The 25,831-nt window shown below is 22.5% G+C and overlaps 1 protein-coding gene across 2 annotated transcripts in view; it reads left to right on the forward strand.

Annotated features, from left to right (window-relative positions):
- Window positions 1-25,831, forward strand: part of LOC129614600 (zinc transporter foi) — a 34,949-nt gene that overhangs the window by 3,362 nt on the left and 5,756 nt on the right. The window contains exon 1 of one of the 2 annotated variants that reach the window (XM_055529304.1): window positions 9,268-9,488. The exons of the other annotated variant lie outside the window; for it this stretch is intronic. The gene's annotated coding sequence lies outside the window, so the exon portion shown is untranslated. Of the gene's footprint in view, window positions 1-9,267; window positions 9,489-25,831 lie in introns of those variants that run through there. 2 annotated transcript variants of the gene reach the window in all.

The raw sequence follows: 25,831 nt of genomic DNA on the forward strand, positions 1-25,831 counted from the left end.
TTTAAAAAAAATATAAAAAAATATAAATAAATAAATAATAATTTAATAAAAAACTTGTATATTTCTGAAGTCAAAATATAAATTATAGTCATAAAAAATAAATTTCTTATATCTTTGTAGAACGTGTACTTTGTTAGAGATTTTTTCTTTGTAGCAGAAATTCTAATGTTTTTTTTTGTTGTGGGTTAACTTGTTTGGAAAATATGCTTATTTTGTATTTAGAGTTCAAGTTCTAATTCCTAGTTTAATTATAATTAATACACTTTTAAGTATTAAGTATTCAATTTTTATTATGATTTTATTATAATTTTTGAAAAAATTTATTTAAAATTACCTAAATTATTATATTTAAAGAATATAGCAATTAAATATAATAATTATAAAAATTACTTATTAATAATTTCAAATTTCATTATTGTTAATAAAATTTTTTTCACCCGCATCGCTTTCGAAAATTTTAAATGAAATTGCAATTATTATCAAAAATTCAAATTACTTAATTTTTAATTAATTATCGAATATTTTATTAAAATAAAAAATAATTTGTTTATAATTTGTTAAATAATTTTTTAACATTTGCAAGTTAAATTTTTCTATGTGATTATTATTTTTACCGTAATTTTATTTAATTTTCTTTAATTTAAAATCTATATTATTTATTTACGATAAAGATTTTAATGACTTCTATAACTACTTATATAAAAAATTTTATAATCTTCATCAATTAAATTAAGGTTGCTCTAATGCCAATTGTAATTTTGCTGGAAATCTTTCAAGATATTTGCAATGGGAAAATTTTGTATTTTTTAAGTTAATTTTTCACATTTTTGGCCATTTTTAATTGATAATAGAAATTAAGTGCAAATACCTTAATTATTTCATGTTAAATGTTCTATTATTAAGGCAAAATTTAAAAAATTTGCTTAAAAGGTTTCTTTTTGTTTAAAATTATTACATTTTTACTTACTGCAAAAAAAAAAAAAAACGAATTGGCGGAATCAGGTTTTTAATTAATTTTTTTTTCAGAATTATTCAAAGCTAAGCGTTACTTATTTACTCTTTGTTTGATGCACGTTATAAATGTTAAAATGTGACTTAAAACAGTATGTTAAAAGCTCCTGGTTGATAATCAAATTCAAAACTTCTAAAAACAAATGCATTTAAGTAAAAAGAAGTATAAGTATACCATGCGTTTTGGAAGCAATTCAGAACATAATTCTTGTTCAAAATTAATAGACAAAAAAATTCATACTAAAAAATTATGAATTTGAAGGTTCTAATTTTATCAATTTTTCTATATTTTTCTACATTTTTCTATAATGCATAGTTCTTGTATCCAATTGAAAAATTACAAAATCATTTTATTTATTTCTAAATCAACTTCATTTAGAAATGTAATGCATAAATGTGAAAATTTTCAGCTAAACTTAAAATTATTTCTTATCTTTTAAAGTTTCTAACACAAAAAAATTATGCAAAATGTGCAAAAAAAAAAAATTTGAATTTACTTAATTGGAATTTTTTTTATTTATTTAAAATTTATTAAACTTATGTGTGTACATAATAATGTATACAAGCATGCACTTATAATCAGTCCGTGCTGAGGTAGGGTGTATATTTTAATATATGTACATACATAATTTTAATACGATTTTTTGTTATACATTTATATGTGTGTTGTAAATGTGTAATTACAGTATAACCGTTGTTCGGTACACGTTATTTGTGTTTTAGACATGCATTTTTATATTTTATTTTTTTGTATTTTTTTTTTATTTATTTAAAATAAATTTCTCATATTATAAATATTTATTTTGCAATTTTGTCGGATCATATTTTTAATTTTTTTTTTTTTATTTTTTGTTGATATTATTATAAAGAGAATAACTTGTATTTCAACTGAAATACATGCATAATATAAAAATATCAAATTTTGATTAGATTTGCTATTTTGTATAATGTTATATATACATTGTAACTTTAAAAAAAAAATATTATACATTATTTAAAATTGTTTAAATTTTATAACCGCATCAAGATAAATTCCTCTTTCTAAATTAATTTTAAACTAAGTATGCAACTTCTGTTTAAATTGAAACAAAATGAAAACTGCTACAAAATTTAGATAAATTTATAGCAGATAAGTTATAGATAATAGTTTTGTTTATACATAAACACAATAATGCATGTATGTATGTATGCATATGCCTATAAATTTGCATGCATATGCATAAATTTTCTTTTTAGATATTATATATACGTACGTATTTGAAGAAGTGTAAATTTATTGTGTGATCACTGTAATAATAGGCAAAAATTACAATATCGTAAAAAAAGTAAAATGTATAAATTATAGGCACAAACCAATGCGCACTATTAATTCGTATTAAATAAGGTAGTCAAACAGAAGCAAAAATAAGTAGGGAATAGAGATGAAAAATTTTTTCTGCAATTTTTGCAAAAACATCTTTATCATGCATGTAGTCAATACGAACTTTTCTCTATAAAAAACCAATTTTCATGTAAACGAATATGTATTTACTGAGTAATATAATTTTTATTTTGTAAAGAAAATTTATTATAGACACGAACCAAACATGGATATAAGTAAAAAATTTTTAATTTTTTCTCATATTATTTTAAGTATTAAATCACTAAGTGATAATGATAAATTATCGTAAAAAGTTCGATATTGTTATTGTAAACGCAAACCAATTCATATGAATGGTTCGTGTATATAATAAAGTTTTTGAAATTTTTTAGGATTAAATATCCATATCACTTAGTGGGTCGAAAATCATAATAAGCCCCATTAAATCACTTTAGAATTTAGATTAGGAAGTGATTGGTGATAAATTACAGGACATCATGACTTTGAATATGTAATATGAAAACTGAAATAATGGGCTGTAAATTGTTAAACATGCTAATGGATATTTTTTATTTAAAGAAACTACTAACTAGCTATTAAATAATTTATTTTTACATATTTAAGGTAATAATTAAATTTACTATTACATGCATATTATTTATAGGAAAATTTATGTGAGGAATTTTTATTCAAAATTTGCCAATTAAGAACAGGAGCTGACTATTATATTAAGATACCCAGCTGCATTATATCTACATATGTCATTTCCGTTAATTATAAAAATTCTTAGTTTAATATCTCTGTTTTTACTGCTGTTAAAAATATTTGTAAATATACACATCTATTTTTGTTTGCACATTTTGCACAAATATATATACATATTATAGTAATTCAGTTTGCATTTTTGCCATAATAACCTTAGCTTGCTAATTTTGATTGTGATTATGATTATGTTTTTATCAATTTTTTTTTATTAATTATTAGAAAAATAAACCCTATCTTTACCTTTCTAATTTTAAAATATAAATATAACATGTTGGGTATTTCCAATGCGAAATATGAGAATTTCCATTTTATATTTAAATTAATTTTTCAAAATAAATTTTCCCATATATTTATATTTGACACCCAGGAAATCATATTACATTTCAAAATAATAATATGTAAATAAAATATAGATAACGTTTGATGAGAATTAGTGATAACAATAAACCCGATTTGTAAGGAGTGGAGTAGTAAAGAGTCAATCATTATGTAAAGAAGTCGGTAATTTTGCATATAGGCGTACCTTGTTCAGAATGAAAATAATTTTTTTTATGTGGAATATATACCAAAATTTTTTATCACTTACACAAATTTTGCATATTTTTAGGAATGTTAAATGAAAGGGCTGATATTGGTCAAGAATTATACGCAGTCATTAATGTTCGCATTCACGTTTTACGAAAAAAATTTAAAAATAAATTATTGAAAATTTTTGGAATTGAAATATGTATGTATAATGAAGATATGAAAGGTTAATGGTAGATTGGAAGAGAAAAGGGAAAACATATATTGATTAATTTTTCGGATTAGACCGTTTATTTATTTCGGTTTCTTTCGACATACGCTGCTACTGTTGTTAAAATCATTTATAATTTTCGCCTATAAAAATATTATTTACGTATTATTGTGCAGCTACAAATCATAAATTTATTTAAAAATATTTTACATATACATATATATGTATGTATAATTTATATGTATATATGTTACATATTACATTTCAATTCCAAGAATTTATCACATAATTTCAATTCTTAAGAATTTATTTTTATAAAATAGCTTTGTAAAACTTACATGATCCAGAAATATTTTTATATTTTATTGTATAGGAATTCAATTTATTGTTACAATCGAAAACTTTTCAACCCACTTTTAAAAATTTCTTCAAAATCAAAATTTGGCTCATATACTTTTAGTAGGCATGCTGCGCATAAATGCATTTTGCGGTATTGCTTTTTTTTTCGCTCAACATTTTTATGCAAACATGCACATGAATTAATTTAATTATCGTTTTTACCACAATAAAAAATACATTTTTTTTTTCAAATGGGAATTCTAAAAATTTTCTAATTATAATAACAAAATTTGCATAGTTGCTGACCGCAATAACGTAATTAATATCTTCGGTACTTTGAAAAAGATTTTATTTGCATATGACCATTGAAAAAAATCCTAAATTGATGATTCTCATTAATATTTTATCTACATATGCTAGTAAAATAATTGTTAAATTAGCTCTAACTAATGTAGTTCTAATATTCTAAGAGAATTGGTTTATATGTAAAAAATTTTGTCTTTAAAAATTTGTCACTTATATAGAATTTGTAAACAGTGAACCGTCTACCAGAATAAAAACTCCTTATTCTGAGTAATCACTAAGTGATAGTGAAAGTTATCGTAAAAAGGTCGATATTATTATTGTAAACACAAACCAATTCATACAATTGATTCGTGTCTACAATAAAGTTTTTGAAACTTTTAAGGTAAATATCAATATCACTTAATTAATTTGATACTCAGAATAAGCCCCAATGTCGAAACTCGACTACGACTCTGTCCTCTTTTATTCTTGATGCAGTTATTATTATGGTACTTGGAGTGTTATGTACCTGTAAAAGTAACAGAAGTTATTTTTAAAAAAAAAAATCTGTTTAATAATACCTTTTTTCGATTTCGAAAGTTCTTTATTTACAAAGCTTTTTCTTATTCAATTAATTTCAGTTGTATTTAAAGTTTTGATTTTATGTATGTACACACACATATACAGCTACTCAAATATTTGTAAACATTAAAAGCGCCGTAAAATTAAAAAAATATCAATAATAATATTGAAAAAAAAAAAAATAAAAATTGTCAGTAATACCACGTGACTTTAAAAATGCTTGCTTTTTTTTTATATGTCATTTACATAACGTGTAAATCATTTATAAAATACACAATTAAAATGAATTAGAAATATGTAAGTTGCTATGTACACTTTATAATAAAGAATGCATTAAAACAATTTTTTTTTTCGCGCAACGATAAGAAATGAAAATTAATAAAAAACATTTTGTTAACAGATGGTAATTTGGTGATAATGACCCTTCTTTATAAAGAATAGTATTCAATATACAAAAGGGCTTTGGGTTCCTTTCATGATTTTCAGTAAGCAATAGATACTAACTTTTGAACTGAAAGAAATGAGCAAAATTAAATAAGAACAGCGTCAAAATATTCGCAATAGAGGAATTGCTCTTCAGAGCCAGTCAGGAAAACTCTAATTAGAAATAATTTTTAAAGATCATTTTATGTAAAATACATGACGAATTTGAAAATTAGCCTCCCAATGCTTAAAAGCACGAATGTCACAAGAAGAAATTTTATTTGAATTTCACAGTTTTCTCTCAAACTTACTCGTATTTTCTCAAAAATTTTAGAATTATTCTCTAATTTTTGTACATACATTTGCACGTTAAAAGCCTTTTGTGTTAGATATTTAAGTGTTGACGTATATACAATTCATATTTTGTATGAATGTATGTTTGTACGAAAACTTTAGGTCATTAAAAGCTTTTGCGTTAATAAATTAAATTTTAAAATATATATAAGTACTTGTTGTATTTATGATTACATATTTACTTACAAATATTCGGATATATATGCATGTATGTATTTCCAGAGGTGTGTATAGTTCTGGTTCGCTCAGTCCACTGGTGTATAATAAAATATAAAATATTAATCAGACATGTATGTCAATACACGAAATTATACCAAACCTTAGTTTTTTTTTTGTAATAATTTCCAATTGTACTCCACAACAGCAATAAAAATTCGATTGATTTTTTTTACCTTGCCGCCCAAAATTTTTACAATATTTCAAATCGATTTTCGAAATAGCACTCTTGATGTTAAGAAGAAACATCATAATTGTTTTCAGAAAAAAAATTTTATTTTTACTAATTAAAATTAGTTCACTTAAACAAGTGATAACTATTTTGACAGAAAGTATACGACGAGTTTATATCTTTAATTTAGTTGTTAAGATACAACCTCGAAAACTATAATATATAATCAATAAAATTCCAAATGATAAGGTTGACTCTGTTTTATTATATATCTATATTATACATAATGTACTTGTCATATGGAAATTAAGTTTTTACCCACTCCTTTTTACAACCCAACCGGGTGCTATCGTTTTATCAGTACATCCCTGACAATATATGAAAAATTTAATTTGGAAAAAAAAAAAAACTTTCCAATAGTAAAATTACATGAGAACTTTTAAAATGATTTGCAATTGTTAAGTGTACATGTACTTATATACACGTACATATATACATAAGTTATATGTATATAAACATAAAAATAAATATTTATAAAAATAAAGTCATGTTTGCACTATACATAGAATTGATTATTTCATTTTTCCTAGAATGCTCTGTAATTACTTTAAAAATAAAAATTATAATTGACACATTTTAGAAAATAAATCTCAGTTGAAAAGGTTAAATGACAATGTGTCATAGGAATTTATTATGTAAAATGTATTTCCTAAGAATATATATACATGGGAAATTTAGGTGAGTCAAAAATAAATCATTATTTATAGATTTATTTCTATATACTCGTAGCTCATTGCTTAAAAATATTCATATAATAGCTCCCATTTCCTGTCATGAAAGTACATACATATTGTCGGCGTATTACTGTTTATTGTATTGTTCATATTAATTCACAATATTATAATTATCGAAATAGTAATTAAATTGGGGATTAAATTAAAAATTGAAATCTTAACCTTAACCTGAAATTGAAATCTGTAACCTTAATTACAAAACTTGACACAATTACAAAATTACTAAAAATTTACTTTTGAAACTAGATTTTTTTTAATAAATCCCATAGTTTGCTGGAATTATGATTGTTCTAAAGTTTTATATACGAATCGCATACATACATTATATACTTATACAATTATTTTTATTTTATAATTCTAATAACATTGACGTACTTAATAACATTTAATGGTGGGCGATAAACAGACTCCAAATATTTAAATGGAAATAATATGTTCTTTTATATATGTACATATTTATGCATACATATTAACATATACTCATATATATTGTAAATATTTTAAATATTTTTTAATTCTTTAAATGGTAATTTGTTTTGTTAAGGTAATGTGAGTTAACCTTTAGAATATTTAAAAAAAGTTTCTTTAATTACAATACAATACAAATTTTAATCTTCAGAGGTTTGATAAAGCTTTACTTTAAAATTATACAATGGTTACAGTTTCGCTAAAAAATACTCAATTAAAAGGTGAAAAAAAACGAAATTCTTTATCAATTTTAAATTGAAAAAAGAACAACAACTTTTTGTAATAAATTGTAAAAGTATGATAAGAAATTTTATATATACATAAATTTAATTACTTTCATACCCTCATAGCTATATGTTGGAATTTCCTTATTTATTTTACAGTACATAAGTACTTACCTAAAGGAAATTATATAATCTGTTGTGGTTGTTGTTTTAATTAGATTAAGGAAAATAATTTATATTCTGAAATTTTCCCAATTTTTTTTTTGTAATATATTCATGTAGCAGTTTCTTACTGTATTTAGTTGACAAATTAATTTTCGAGTATCGAAAATTTGAGTACTCGTATAAGTACGTCCTGTAGAATACACGATGTACGAAAAATGCTATCTTTTGCGTTTCGTAAATGACCGCGTATAATTAACAATTAAAGTTCTCATTTGTCACAAATCTCGTTTTGGACTCAATCAAAAATGACGTTGTCATTAAAAACAAAATTGTTGCATACCCAATAATTTTAAGCTTGTTTCGAGGACATTTTCGTGATATCATTTATTACAAAATATATTGCATACATTTAGGGAAATAATTGAAATAACGGAACTATATAATTTAAAAATGTTTTAATAGAATAGAATGGTAGTCGCAAATTTTCTTTGTTTGGGAAATTCATAGATAAGGAATACAATGAACAATCACAAATTGTCATTTTTATAGGGTTGCAATTTAAGAATGAGGAAGATAGGTGAAAATCTTTTGCAATAAGGAAAACATTTTTTTTGATTCTGAAATTTCAATTGCAGTTACTTGTTTAATTTAATGAAGACAAAATTTAAAGGAAAATCATTATTAGAATGATAAACTCAATCTTTCAAGCAATGAAATCACTTGTGAGAACGGTCACAATGATCAAGAATATGTGAATGTAGTAAATGTGGTATAAAAAATAAATGAATTCTCATATATCCTTCTTTCTATATTTGAACCGCAATAAAATTTTCCAACTTAACCAATTTAAAAATATTCATTTAGGTTTTTATTTTTTTTTTTTCAATATTATTAACAATATTATTATAATAATGATTTGTAAGCATTTTTAATTTTAATAACACGCCATCTATATTTATTATTTAAGACAACGTGGAATATTATTGGGTTTTTTGTTTTTTTTTTCATTAAAATTGAGTTAATAATAGTTTTTTCAAAAGCTTTTCTCATTTTTCTCTCGATTTATGAAATAAAAGAAATTAAATCTCTTCTCTTTTTTTTATATTATATTTCTCTTCTGTTATATAGATACATAACATATACCTATCACATGAAAGATATTTTTTGTATGTGTTTATATATTTAACAAAAAAAAAAAAAATAAAATGTCATGTTTATACGAAATAACTGAGGGTGCTTTTCGAACGTGGAAAAAATATAGCTTCTAAACAATATTTTTCGAATAGGATATATAAAAAAAATTATTATTGTTGAGTCAACAAGAGATTCAATTTTCAAAAGTTTACAAATATTAAAATAAAATTTTATTCGTCGTTTAGACATTCGTCGATATAGTTGAATATCGGGCGAATTTGAATTTTTGGAGAGTGGTGTTGCTACATATTTCATTAATTTTTTTAAATTAATTATAAATTGTATATTTACTTTACGTTAAAGTGTGAAATATTTTAAAAACTCATCGTATATATATATATATATTTTGTTATATATTGATATTCAATGGTTATTTAAAAGAATTAAAAAGCTGTTTATTGTAAGTTTTAATTAATTTTGTTTGTTTTTTTTGTATATTTTATTTTCAATTGTTATTAAATTTTGTTTTTCTACTGTATTTTTTGTTTTAATTCAATTTAATTGCGTATATTAAAATTTTGTTTATGTATTCAATATAATTATCAAGTATACTTATGTATGACAAGAAATCATTTTTAACGGTAATTAATTTTTAATTTATTTTAAAATTTAAAATTGTACTAAGTAGTTAGGTATACACAATTTTTCTACTCTTTCGAAGTATTACTACCTTTTTGTTTTAAAATGTTGCTACAATATTATACACTTGTATTTGTAGGCGGTAAAATGAAAAAAATTAAATCGTAACGGTAAAATTTTTTTTTTTTTTTGATTTTTTGTATTAACATGTGCTCTTAGGTAAATTTTTTTTACTAGTATGAGAGATACATAAAATAAATGAAACGAAAATAATATACATTGAAACTTTCTATATAGTGATAGAACATATAAAAAATAGTATAACGGTGAATGAATTTTGAATATAGAAAAATAAATTAATTCAGAAATTTATTTAAAACAAATAATTAAATATTATAAGAATTGACAATAAATAATAATAAAAATTTTGATAATTTTAAAAATTCAGAGAGAGAGAGACGGAGAATATGTGAAGAATATTAAAAGATCTTAATTGAGCTCTTATAAATTTTAATTTTTATAGTGAGAATTACAAGTGTTATTAAAAAGTATTTGAAAGTTTTATACTATTAGCAAAATTTATGAAAAATTTGTTTGTCAATTAAAAAAAAAATTAAATTTAAATTGGTTAAAATACAGAAAAATATTGTTAAAATGATAAATTTGAAAATCTATTGAAATTATGGAAATTACAAATATTTTGGGGCAGAAAAATGAGACTAAAATTAATTAACTATAATTTTAAGTAATAGAAATCAATTTTATCTAAAAATATAATTTAAAAATTTATTTTTAAATGAAATACGAACATTTTTATATAAAAAATATTTTGTCAAAATATTTTTTTTGAAATTATTGAATTTTGAATGAAAATTAAAGTAAAAATTAGTTTTTTTTTAAGAGAAAAAGTTTTTAACTCTCATACATACAGACTTATATTTAAATACACACTTACATTATATAGTTCGTATATCCGACCATAGTGCGTATAACAGTTTGTTTTTAAGTATGCATAATGGTAGGTTTATAAAAATTTTGCGCCAAAAATTCATACTAGTGTTGTAAGAGAATTTAACCAAAAAAATATAGTAAATTTACTTCAAATTTAATAAAAGCTTTATCACTAATTCATTGATTTTATATATATTTCACTTCTGATATATGTATATAAATATAGAAAAGACAAATTCAATTGTTAACAAAATTTTTTCATTTAATTAATTTAAATTTCACGGTTGTTTAATTTTGTAAAAATTGAAAATATTTAAAATAGAAAAAAAAAAATACAAAAATAATTTTTTTTTTTGCAAATTTATAGCACGTTTTATGACAAAATTATTATTATTTAATTTTTGCCTTTTATTTTCAATTCTAGTAATATTGTATTCAAATATATTTTCGGTATTTAATTTATTCAAATTAAGCATATCTAAAAGGCATATTGTGTGTATATAATATGCGTGTATGTTTAATATTATGCGTTTATGTTTACATTTACACATTTTTGTAAATTAAAGTAAAAAAGAGCGGCTCTGTTTTGGTTGCAATAATTTTTTTTAAAATTTATTCGAAATGTTTCGGTATTTTTAATTTACTAAAACACTTGCAGTTAATTTAAACAAATTAAATGATTTTAAATTGAAAATTATTGATAAATTTAAAAACAAATTAATGATATACGAGTTTTGATGCCTGAATTATAGGTTATGTTCGTTATATGGCAGTACCATATTTCGTTTGTACTAAAATTAAGGGTTATTTTAAAAAAATGAAAAATGAAATTTCCTATAGCTAATAAACAATTGTAGAACTTATGATTTCCTAAATAAATGATTATTTTAAAGTTTATTTTATGGACTGTCAAGTATTTACTAGATCGGCAACACTACCTTAGTATTACTATGCAATACCGTTGTTAATATGTCAATACTTCAACTATCTTATATAGTATATTACCAAAATTTTGAACACAACTAGAGCCTTTCTATAATTATACCATTTGCCTAAATTAGAAGAAAATAGAATTTTGCTCTAATAGGCACAATTATATTAAAATTGCGTTTAGATGTCTTAAATTCTTAAACTTCACATAATATAATTGAAAAACAAAATTTTAAATAATATTATAAATAATATAAATTTCATATTTATTTTCTTACCAATAAGCCAGTATTATTTTTAGTCAGACAATGTTAATATATTCCAAATGCTTAAAATATCAAAAAAAAAATAATAATTGTTGTAATGAATATTAAATTTAAATTTAATATTCTGCTTTCTCTTCATTTCATTGCTTATTAACTTAATAATATTTGTAAATAATAATGATGTAATTGAAAGCTCATTTACTAAAAGAGCTTGGTATACATATTTGTATTTTACCAATGGTCATACCTTTAGTATTTGTGCTTTCCGAAGAACAATATTTCTTTAAAATTATTTCGGAATTTTTTCATAATATTTTAATTTTTTTCTCTTGTGATTTTTTACATTTTTGATATTAATCCAAAAAAAAATATTTCATTAATATTGTAGAATGCCTCCTGCTTGAAAATTCGACCCTTAATTTCACAAAATTTATTTTGATTACTATGAAACTTGGGTGTGATATGTGAAAAAATTCTACTAATAATTTTTTTTTTCAAATACTGCCCTTCCCCCTCCGCTTGGAACCATATAAAATAAAATATATCCGTGTTCAACCAGGATATTCTTTAATGGTTCTTCCTTCTGTTGTCGAGTGGAGATTATAATTTTGAAAATTTTTTTGTTTTTTTCAAAGTTCTTTTCAAACTGATCTATAAAAATTACTCTTTCATTCAATTAGAGTTTCTATAAAATTCATTGAATTTGAATCTGAATCGCTTAACTAATTTAATGATTTTTTCATTATAAAATAATTATGTCATACATTATTGGTCTCAAAAAAAAAAAAATAAAATTAAAAGTGAAGAAAAAGAGTACTTGAAATACTTTTTTTTTTGAAACAGTATAAGTATTTAAAACAACAAAAACACAACTAAACGCCTACGAACTATTTAGAATAGTATGTGATATTCAATTGATATTATATAAAGTAGTAATCCGTGAATGTGATTAGCATATTATTACATTTAATTTTTATTATCTGTTCAATTTGGTATGCTTAACTGAATTGTAATAAGTGTTTATATTTATATCAGAGGACGGTAACCTTTTTTTGCAAAAAAATTACAATTTAAAATTTATAAGTAATTTTAGTGATTGCGCATAAAATAAAGAATCTATAATTTTCAAAGAAAAAGTACTTTTGTACATTAGGAAAACTTAAAGAAATTATTTTTGGCGAAACCTTGACCTCTTTTGGGACTCGAGTTTCACGAATTGGTCTATAATACCGAATTTACAGGTAATTACGGGTTAATTTTATTCATTTTAGCAATATAGTCATACATTTTCATAGATTATTACAAAACTTGTAATTACCTATTTTCATAGGTAATTACAAGTTAATTACAAAACCTGAACATATAGATTGTTAGACTAATATGAAGATATTAGTCTAATCTTCTAACAAGAACTAGTTATACTTATATTTGTGTTTCCTTTTTTTCAAAAGTTCGTGTAGTATCAATGGTGAAATTTAATTTTTTTGTTTCAAAACTCAAATGTTTTATGTTCAATGATCCGCGGGAATAAGGTTCCCATACCCTTTTTCATATTATTACTCTATGGATTCAATTTATTGTCTGTAACAAGTATTAATACGATATTATTTATAATTATATCAATATGTATCAAGAATATGTTTCGAATTTGGCGGTAAATTAAAGTATAGATACCTTTTGTTTATTTAAATTAGGATTAATGTTTGAATAATAGCTTACCACAAATATACAATATAATATTCAACAAAATATATTAAGGAATTTATTTATTAGAGCCCACTAAATTGTGCTACCATGTAGTGTTCTCAAAAATTTAAGAAATTAATTTTAAAAATGTCCTTTTTGTAGAACTTGTTTATTCCTACTTATTTTTTATATAATTTAAACTACATATACTTTTTTGGATTGAATAAATTTAAAAATAAAATAAAATTTTAATATTATATTATTAAATTAATAGGATCGTATAATAGCTTCGAAATAAAGAATATTATTTTATCTTAATGGAAATTTCTTCATGGAACTGCAGAACAGATGGATGACGTATTCAAAGGAACGAGTTAAAGGCAGAAAAATTATTCATTAAAAAAATTTTTCTCCTCGAACTGGACTCGAACCAGTGACCTACCGCTTTCTAGGCGGACGCTCTACCAAAAGACCTACAGAGGCATGATCAATGTAAACAAAAAAAAACAAATACTTAGTAATCATGTGAATTACAGTATAAAGCAATGTAGAGAACATTTCGTCGGCAATTTCTTCATGCCTCTGTAGCTCAGTTGGTAGAGCGTCCGCCTAGAAAGCGGTAGGTCACTGGTTCGAGTCCAGTTCGAGGAGACAAAAATTTTTTAATGAATAATTTTTCTGCCTTTAACTCGTTCCTTTGATTACGTCATCCATCTGTTCTGCAGTTCCATGAAGAAATTTCCATTAAGATAAATTAGTAGTGTAATAGGCACATTCTTATTGATTCCGCAACTATAATGTTGTATTAGTAAAATTCATAATATAAAGAATATTATTTTTTCTCTAAGTATTCATTGATTTTGCGTTGTTTACACCTGAACTAGTTAGACTAAACTGAAATTACACAAAATTATTTAATTTTTAATTTCAAAATAATTTATAGGCATAATAAACATTGATGGTTTTCATTGCATTTTTATTTACAATTTAAGAATAAAATTTATTTCTATGGTGAATTGAAGGCATGCAAATTTTTGATATTGCAATGAAACTTTTGAGAAGAACAACATAAAATATTTTACTATGTTCGGATAATATAACAGTTACTATGTACAAATATTGGTCATATTATAAGAATTTGTGCCGTACTGCAGCATGATTTTTTGCCAATATATAAAAATTTTTTAAAATTAATATTTCGATAATTTTTTTTTTGATAATAAAAAATATAATTTAGTGCCCCATACTCGTATACGGTTAAATTATTTTCTTTCTTATTTTATTCTATAAAATTTATATTCTTCTATTTTATATTTTATAAAATTTTCTGGCACTATTGTAAAAACTTAGACAACTACAACCAAAGAATATTGGCTCTATATTATTTGAAATCTTAATGTTAAATTTGAATATTGCCGTTTTTATGATTACCGAGAAAATTATTCTCGAATTTGTATAACAGATTTTTTAAGAATTTATTCAGAAAATCAAATTTTGTCAAGTTATTGGCTCTGCTAATAGAATATAGGTAACGAAATATTTTGCAACTCTTTCAGCTACCATATTTTAACTTTATCAAAAATAAGCTTTATCGATTAGGCTTTTCTTACTGAAATTTGTATTAGAGAACTTTTCACGTAAGCTTTTCTATTACAGTTATTGATAGCTTTTGAAATTTATTTGCAAATTACTAGGAAAATTAAATAGAATATCCTATTATATTCTGAACAATTATTTAAATTACAAAATAAATAAAATAATTAAATATTATAGTTTTGTTTATTGTAAAATTTTGTCTGCACGATTATTTATTATATGTGAAATGAGAATAATAATTATTGTTAGCAAAGTTAAATTTTTGTAAAAGTAATTTAAATTAGTAATAAAACAATTAAGTAGATTAATAACAATTATACAGTACATGAAATACATTTACATTAATTAACATTGGTATCGGAGTATAACAATTCCAACTATATAGTAATATGTATAACAATTATATTTATGTATATGTATGACTTTAGATAATCGATTTTACATCGTGTAAATTTTAATACTTTTTATATACTTACGTTGAAGTGTTAATTTTTTAACTAAAGCAAATCACAATATATATGTAAGTGTTATACACGTAAAGTTTATATGTATTTGAATATTGAGATTTTTTTTTTTGGAAATTAGTTATAGGTAAATTAACAACAATACAATAATAAAAATTATATAATGAGAATATTTTATTGTTATCTTAGGTATTTAGCTTTCAAAAAAGAAAAAAAATTATTTTTTAAATTCAAAATGAATGATGTTCATTTGTTTGTAATTGTGTATAATATGTAAAGAAAACAACTTATACTTAAAATACATAAAACGTAAATTATATCGTCGCATATTAATTGAATAATATAGCTGTGTTTCTCCAGTATCTATGCTTGCTTTACGAGTATAGTGCGACGGTAATGATAATGACCTTCAAAAAGCATGTAAAATTTAATAAGTTCAATGATTGTAACAAAAACTTTTGTAAAAAAAAAATATGATTTATTTCATTTTTCACAGTTTTTCGTTTCTTATCATTTGTTATTGTGTCACTTGATTTTCATTTTGATTAATATAGAAATTTGATAAAATATGTTAAGTATCGCACTTTTAAAAAAAGACTGTAGTAGGTTTAAAAATTTTGCGGTTTGGAAACACTAAAGCTTACTAATACTTTCCAACTATGATTGAAACATACAACTTTTTGAAATGAAACTGTTTATTACGTAAGAACATCCCTTTCACATACATTATTATTTAAGAAAATTGGTAGCAGCAGAGTAATTCAAAATGCGACGGTTTTCTTTTAGCAAACTGTAATACTTCATAATAAATCTTGCAATAAGAAATTCATAAACATTATCGTAAAATAATTTCAACTAGCTCAAAATTTGATTAATGAAATTTTGTATAAGTGTTATTCTACGGGTACGATAGTTAGATAATTTTGATAGAGTTTACAATTAAGATAACAAAATTATGTAAACTTATGTAAACTTTTTGTGTATGTGTGTAATGTGTATAGTAAATGAATTTATCAATCAGTTCTACGTTATAAAAACTATTAATAACTGAATGAAAAGATTTGATATAGAATAAATATTATTTATCGAATGATAAAAAAATTTATGTTAACTCTTGTTTACTGATCCTTTTCATATGTACAAAATTTTGATGATTTAAACAAAATTATTTGATCTTAAAATTTTACATCAAATTCAATAAAATTAATAATCTTTAAAAAAAATTACCCTATATTTATTTAATAAACATAAAATTAAAGTACAAATTGGACTCGGGTACTACGGCCAGTTTTTTTTTACTACACAAAGAAGGTCATCTTAACACTTTATCGACCGGTTATGGTTGAGGCTGCCACTCAGTAAATACCGGCTAAGTAGCGCCCGAATTTACTCCCAGTACCGGCTAAATTTTCATTATGCATTGTGTTGTGCTTATTCCTTTTGTTATATAAAAATTTATAAAAAGAACAACCCACTGACAAAAACCGTCGATAACCAAAAGCCGATTAATAGGCTACCGGTCAATAAGTGCTGACAATCTAAAAGCCGATAAATAGGCTACCGGTCGATGAGCGTAAAAAATCGAAAAGCCGATAAATAGGCTATACCGGTCGATAAAGTGTTAGTTTTCCAATTTTAAAAAATTATTATTCAAATAATGGGATAACGCTATTGTATTTATTTGCTATTATACATTAATGAATCTGTTATACAATTAGAACATTAGGGTTAATGTTATTGTTTTTTTTTATTTTATCGCTAATTAAAGCATGTTATGATTTGAACTAATTAATAACCTATATAAATTAAATAATCACATTAGTTCTTATATTATTTACAATTTTGTTCGATATATTTTTTTAGAAATAGCTATAAAAATACTCGGTAATTATTATTATTATGTGTATAACAAAATAAGTTAAAAAGGTGAAAATGATTTTTAATTGCGACACAAGTATGAAATAAACAAATGTGGTTTATATTCTTGCAATGACTTTTATGATAATTTAAATGTCACAGTCGATAGAATAGGAATCCGTTCAGATGCTTCATGAATCTTAAAACTTTGCTTGCATTTCAGTTGGGTTTAATTCTAAATCATTCTATTTTAGTAAACCTCTTGATCATTTGGCGTAGTAGTGTGCCACAAATACAATAATAAAATTTTCTCTATATAAAAATTTAGAACTATTGGAACAAAAATACCATCACTGCGTCACTAAATTACTACGCCATTATAATTACATAAGAAGTTATAAAATCAAATAGCTAAAAAAATAAACAAAAAATTCATCATTTTTATTTAATCAAAAACAGCAGATCTTTTATATCCAAATTTGTTACAATTATTGATTTAATTTTATTTTTTTATTCTTGTTATTTAAATTCTCATCAAATATTAATGTGGGATTTTTAACTTGCCTTTCCTTTTCGAATTAATTTCAAACAAAAAAAAGAAATATGAATTGCGTTTTAATGAAAAACAGATTTTAATAAAAAATTTTAATAATATTATTTATTAGAATTTTGAATATATGGGATTCTTTAATTAAATATTTTGAATTTACGTAAATTTTCGACTATAAATCAATTAAGGGCTCTAGCAGACATGTAATTTTAAGCTCTGAATTTTCATTAAATCAAGAAATCCAATAGTTTGTATAGTTTGTTTTATAAATTGATTGCAGTTTTTTGTTAAATCATTTGATCTTTATTGCTACAACAATTTAGTTACTTATATGCAGCGACGGTTATGCCATATATGCCAAGTAAGCATATGCAATGAGCGTCTGAAAATAGGGGCGTATGGAGACCGCATAGGGTGCCGAACAAAACTGAACCGACGATGCTTATATGTGCTCGAAATGAATTTACAATTGAGTAGTAACTGCAAAAATTAAAAAAATCGTACAATTTATCTATTTTTTTGATTATGTTGCTTTATCTTACCTTACTACGGGTAGCAGTTACCTTTTTATTTAGAAACCCGGGTGAATTTCGTATAGATTTCGAAACAAATATATTAGGGCTCAAAAGAGCCGACAATAAACAAAATGAAATGTACACAATCCTGGTATAAAATCGTCAAATCAGAGTATGCCTGTATGTAATTCTGTTTCTTTAATGATTATTACAAAATTTTATATATGCATGTATGTAATATAATAAATAAGTAATTATTAAATTATAATTACTACTAGCAAAGTATATGATAAACCGACGTACAAATAATATTATCAAAAAATAATATAAAATTAAAATAATTTGAGGTTAAATCCATTTTACTCATCAAAAATTTTTCATAAATAAATAATCCTTGTTATTTTGTCATAAAAATAAACAAAATTAATTGAATTTTCAGTTTTTCTGTTGCGATAGCACGCCTAAGTATATTGTTTTGCTGACATTTCATTACTTAATTAAATTTTATAGTGTTGACTTAAAATTTGTTTATTGTAGCAAAATTATTCTAAATATACTGTTTTGTGCAGCCGCATTTGAATTACACCGAATTTTTCTTATTCTCATATATTGCATTTTTTTAATTAAATAAAAAAAGAGTAAGAAATAAAAACCAATCAATATTAAGTTGCTGAATGAATTTTACCTTTAAACTATAACAAAATAATTAAGTTAAATTATGCTTATAAAATTTTTTTTTAAATTTTTTGAAATATAAACAAGTTTTCATTCATGTTTGCATTATTTCTACTCCATTCCTAATGTTGTATAAAGAAAAATTATCCAATAGACTAATTATAATCCCTATACAAATGCTCAGATGGGTGTGTTATTTGTCAATATTTTTTTACCATTTTGTTTACCATAAATTAATAACATAATCATAAATGACCATATCATATCTGTGATACTTCCACGAATGCTCTCCAATAGTATTGTTATGCAGTTAATAATTTAATCGTGTGAAGTTTAAGTATTGTTGTTTGAATTTGTTTAATAGAATGCGATTATATTATATTTTAATTTTTATAGCAGGTCTTGTAGGAGCTAATACAACCGCTATCAAACTTTATTAAAATAATGGCCGTACTACCGGTCTTTGTTTCATGAAAAATTTTAAGGAAAAAAATGTGTTTGTTTTGTAAATACTGCCATATCTATAATGGTTTATAAAAAGTCGACAGACGGCAACTCTAATCCATTATTTTTGACTGTTTAACGTGTTGAAAACTTTTAAAGTTTATTTTACGATCTCAAAGAGTAAGAACAATAATTTAAATTCTAAGAGAAAAATTTTATATAGAAAGTTGTATAAAATATAAAAATTGTCAATAATTTTTAGGTTCTGTTAATTTCTTTATATCCCTTAGTAAGCTATATAGTGACTCATAGATTTTGTTTATTTTAATTTTTATATTTCAGCAAAAAGGGTAAATTATTTATGTAATGCCAGACCACCCAATTTAAAATAGATTACATTTGCCTATCGCTACTTCTTATCTGTTCTCTTCTTTACTTAATTTAATATTAATCTTTTTCTAGTAAGCAATAGAACTAGTTCTATAGCTACAATTGTGCATGTATGCACATTTAACATTGAAAAATTAAGATTATCTATATAGCGAATTATTATATATAGCGTTTATGTAGCATGAATATCAAATTATTGCCGCAATATTAAATTCTCAATTTAATTGATAATTTTATTTATGTATATATATGTAGAATTATCATTGGAGATCATCATCACATTATAAAATAATTAAAATTCTGGAGACAAAAAATAATTTACAATTTAGTTTCATTGCAATATTACTTAAAGAACATAAACACATTTTTGAGATCTTAATTTAAATTTAAGATTTAAATTTCATTATTTTTCTTTAATAATTGCATATCCCGTATAATTTTATATATGCTTTATTCTTGACACATATTATTCGTATAATTTTTTTTGAAATAAAACTGAGCCCGTCAATTTAAAGGTCAATATATCGTATATTATATATTATATATCGTATGTTTTAAATTCATAACGTTGTGTGTATGTGCACAAAATGAATATATATACCAAAAAATTTAATAATAAATGAATATATAGGCAAAATGTATAACATAAAACATAAATTAAACATTGAAAATTCTTAATTTTTTTGGTAGACAAATTTTGATTGATTGAATAAGTTTCAATTCGATCAATTACAGTAAATTTGAATATAAGAAAATTTATTTTATTTTTTTTGTTAATTTATTCTTGGATTCTTTAATATTTATGAAAATTAGAAAAGAAATTTTAACTGCAATTTGTCAAAATGTTCTCTCTTTAAAATTAATTTAAAGGTTGTTCAAAGCTTTTTCGTATACTTATGTAGTTACGAGTATAATTTTTGTGAATCGTTTATGATTATGAAATAATTTACAGTATTATTTATTTTCTATTGAGGGATCGCGATCATAATTTTGACGTTTTCTTGTTTTTAGATTGCAATTGCTACGGTAACACTGGTAAATTTAAAATATTCCTGCTTGTTTCTGTTGTTTCAAAATATTAAAATTCTAAAATATTCGACGAATCATTAAGCGTTGTTAAAACTGCGCTATATTTGTGTTCATGAACAAAAACTGCAAATCAAGTTTGCTCATAAAGCATTGCTAAATTTATCAGTAATGCAGTTAAATTGTTAGGAATAGCTAAGCTAAATTATATGACCCCTTCATATTTTTGATAATTCAGTTCTAACTCGTCCGACAAAATATAAGCCGCAAAATCTCAAAAAAATTGCATGTTGGAAAATGACAGTTGTACTTAAAGTTCTACAATTGTACTTAATAGAAAAATGTTGGATATTAAGGAATTGCTTGAGTATGTAACATAAATTGGTAAAAGTATAGAATTTTCAGTTTCAAGAGATTTGGGAGTATCTGTGAAAAGAATTTTGAGATTTAATTTAAAATTTTCAGTGCATGTCTGAATTTTTTTATATATGGGATTGTCAAAAATAATTGTATCGAATATCCACTAGGTTTATGCTCTTGCAGTATTGCGTTTATAAAAATCTCTTTTACTTTTATAATTTTAGTTCTATTCTTTTTTGAAATTTTGAGTTAAAAAATTTTTCTAATTTGAATTTTTTTTTTCTCTTTGATATAGACCGCATAATTTCTTTCAATTTTATTTTAAAGAAATTTTCTAATTTTTTATTTTTTTCTCTTCAATATTATGAATTAATAACCCGTGCAATTAAATGACAAAAGTATTTTATATATTAATTGACTAATTTTAATATTGTAGTGGCGTTTTTAGAATGAGAAAATATATAGATTGGAACAAATTCGTTATTTATGTTGATATACGATTAAATAACTAAATTATTTAATTTTTTGAAATTGAAATTACTAGATGTCTACAAATTTTTAAATAGTATTGTCGATACAATCGATTTATTTTTATCGATATTTTTAAAAAAAAAATTCAACAGAGACACCTTAAGTTGTTGAAAAATATTATAAATTATTTAAATTTTAGATTTAGATATACAAGTTTCAAATCACTAGCAACAGATGTCGTTTTTGTTAATACCCTTATTTAGTTGGGTTATAAACATGAAATCTCATAAAATTCTTGGTTCTAACTGTAAATTTTAATGAAAAAACTTGTTAATAGCGAAATTTTCCAATAAAATAGTTTAAAAATATTTTTTTATTAAAAATATTTGGGGCATATTCAAAAAATTTTAAGATTAAAAATGCTTTCATTTTCGATTTGTAGCCTTAATTCTTTACGATTCTTTCAAATTTAGAAATTGTGTAATGGTACAAATTCACAATCTACTTGTAAGAAATTATTACTATTTTTTTTAAGGTTTTAGTGCGATTCGCTTGCCATTCGACTCCATATAATTTTGCTCTATACTCGTATGTATAATTGTAAATTGAAAAAATATTTATAAATTTAAATAGGATACTTACAAAAAATTTTCGATATATGCAATTTTCCAAAAATTTTGTAATTTGTTAGAAAATTTTTTTATACATTTTTGCTCATTTAAATTTAAAAATATTTTAGGAAAATTAATGTAAAACAATATCATACTATAGTACAAATGCCAAAATTTTTTATTAGAAAAGAAGGTCTATGCTAAAACCTTGAAATTATTTCTCTTAATTTTAAAAAACTTTTTATTACACATTATTAACATTTAACGAAATTATGTTCCTTAATAAAATTTTCAATTTTATTTTTTCTAATTAAAATAAATGAGTGTGCAAGTCCTATATATGTTCAGAGAAATTTTGTATATTTAGAAATCAGAAAGCAAAGTACTCGAATAAATGTACAAATTTCTTATATTTAGAACTAAAACATTATGTAGAAGCATAAATTTTTCGATGTACTAAAATTAGAATTTGTTTCCATTCATTGTGATGCATGGATACATGCGCGCATTTTATTATTTGATTTTGGTTTTTTCAATTTTATTTTTGCATAATTTTTGCTATTATGCGAAATTATTTTAAAAATAGAAACAATATTGTTCATAAATATCTGGAATTTAAAATAAAATTTAGAAAAATTGAAAAGAAAAATTATAATTTTTCTAAATGCGTTTATGCATTTATGTAAAAAAAAATTTGTTTTGATTGAAAATATCCATTTTCAATTTGTAGAATTAAAAATATTATTTATGTGATTTTTATTAGGAAATTTAAAAATATAAAGATTTAGGTTATGTTTTATTTGACATATTTAGATTTTATTATATTTTCAAAACATTTCCTTCTGTCTGTCCGTTTGCTCATTTTTTTTTGGAAACATTCTACACCGTCAAACATTGAAAAATTAAATTTTGCACGGATATACGTAGATTTTATTGAAAGCATTATTTCTCTTAATCAAAATTTTTAACTATTCCCCTTCTTCTGTAAATTATGGCTCCTCAAATTCATAGAAATGCTATAGTTTTAGTCAAACTATCCTAAGTTTAAAACTAAAAACTAGTTGTAAATTCTATTAATGTCGAAATTTATAAATTTTTTCTTTCTACTTACATGTATTCTTTCAAATTAAGAGCCATCTCAAACCGGTTTACAAATAATAAACTTGTTAATTTGACTGTCACAACTATTATTTATTATATAAAATCTTTTTCTAATTGATAATAACAATGAAAATTTGAATGTACTTCTAATCAAAAGATTCAAGATGCAAACATCTTCAAATTGTCAACAAATTATTCGAATTATTTGAACGAACATAAAATTTGTTTAAAGAATTTGAAGAAAGGATTTCGGTAAAAATGCGGGCAATTCAAATTTATTCTTGAATCTATTAGCTAATTCAAAATATATACCAAAATATTTATTTAGATTAATTCTTTAAACTGAATAAACTTTGCAAATTACCGTAATTTCGACTGACACTTTTTCAAATTCAAAATTGCTGAATTAAAGAAAAAAAATTAATTTGCATATAAGAAAATGTGGTAAAGATATGGTGTTATGTTTTAAAATAATACTCAGATAATATTGAAAAATCAACTAAATTATGAAATAAAATATTTTTCTACTTTTTATACAAGTAACATACAAAATATTCGGAAAACACTCGAACCATAAAACACTAGTAGTAGCTAACTACAATATAATCAGTAGCTAACGTAACGTAATGCAAAGCAACGCAACATACCTACACAAAAAAAAAACATTATTTAATTTGAAGATGATTTTCAATTTTGCATAACAAATGAGGCATTAAAAAATAAATTTTTTTTGTGATAAAATAAAATTTTTTTTTAAATATTACGAAATTATTATTTAAAAAAATATTTTAATTGTTTCTATATAATATCGAAAATCATTCAACTAAAACCAACATTTTTATTTCGGGTAAAAAATTTTGTCTAAAAACTATTTTTTACTCTAAAATTTAAAAAAAAAAATAAAATTAATTATTAATAAATTAAAATTATTAATTATAATAATAATATTCAATGATGCTTAAAATTTTCCTTATTTACTCCCACCACTTATACAGAAATTAATAAATAAAAGAAACAATTATTATAATAATTTAAAATTTTAATTTTTTTCATATAAATGTAAGGAAAGTGTTATTGAAAAATGTTAATCTTTGATTAATACTTTTCAAGTTAATTAATCATTTAAAGAGATTTTTAAAATTTATAAAAATAATATTTAAATTATTTAATTTTAATAATTTTATTATTAAATAAAAAAATTATAGGTCAAGTATAAATTGAAATCGAAAAAATAAAATTAAAACAATTGCATGATTAACTATTATAAGGACATTCAAAAGGATAATTTTTATTATCCTTTGAATAGGCGCGAAAATTGTATTGTATGTTTACTATAAATTCATGTTATTTGTGTTTGTTTGTGTTATAAGTGCTATATTATACGATAATTCAACATTTTGGTACATACAAATATTTTATAAAGGAAAACGTGAAAAATAAAGAATGAAAGTGTTATTTCTATAGTAATTAAATCAAAGAAAAAAAACACTAACTAGAAACCTAATTTTAAAATTTCAAAAAAAAAAAAAAATCGATATTTTATTACAAAATATTTTTGTTTTTGTTTACAAATTATTTAGAAGGTGTTTTTTTTTCTCTGTGTCTGTTGTAAACACAGTGTTATTGATATTTTTATTACCGTATTTTTTTTTTTTTAATTTAAGAATCGATCAAACGTTTTAAATTTTTGTGTTTTTTTTCTCCTTCTTTTTAATTTTAAATTTTAATTTTTCTGATTTTATAGTATATGAAAGGTGATTTTTCGCCTTTATAGATATTGAGTTTTATTTTTGTAAATTAGAAAATTATGTACTTATCTTTTAGTAAATAATCACTTTTTCACATTATTAATTAAAATTTTCATTCAGAATTTAATTTTTATGGTGATAACGCATTAGTAACTAAAAAAAAAAAATATACTCTTATTTAGTATACTGTTATAAATTTGACTTAGAATAAGACTTTAAAATTTTTATAGTACATAATGTTAGTAAGTATAAGATTATTTAATATTGAAAATATTGCAAAATATTGTGAGTATTGTTAAAGTGAAAACGAAATTCGATATTAAATTTATAATTTTATTTATTTCGAAAAAAATTCGAAAAAAATTATAATTGAATTTCGAAAAAAATTAATAAATAAACAGTAATAAGAAAATTTGAATAAGTATAAAGAGGAGCAATTGGATAAGAAAATTTGAATAAGTATAACAAATTCGAATTTTTATGCATTAATTCGTAAATCAAGCATTTAATTTTTGTAATACAA

This window comes from Condylostylus longicornis, unplaced genomic scaffold, assembly GCF_029603195.1.
Source record: "Condylostylus longicornis isolate FDR11 unplaced genomic scaffold, ASM2960319v2 ptg000113l, whole genome shotgun sequence".
NCBI lineage: Eukaryota > Metazoa > Arthropoda > Insecta > Diptera > Dolichopodidae > Condylostylus > Condylostylus longicornis.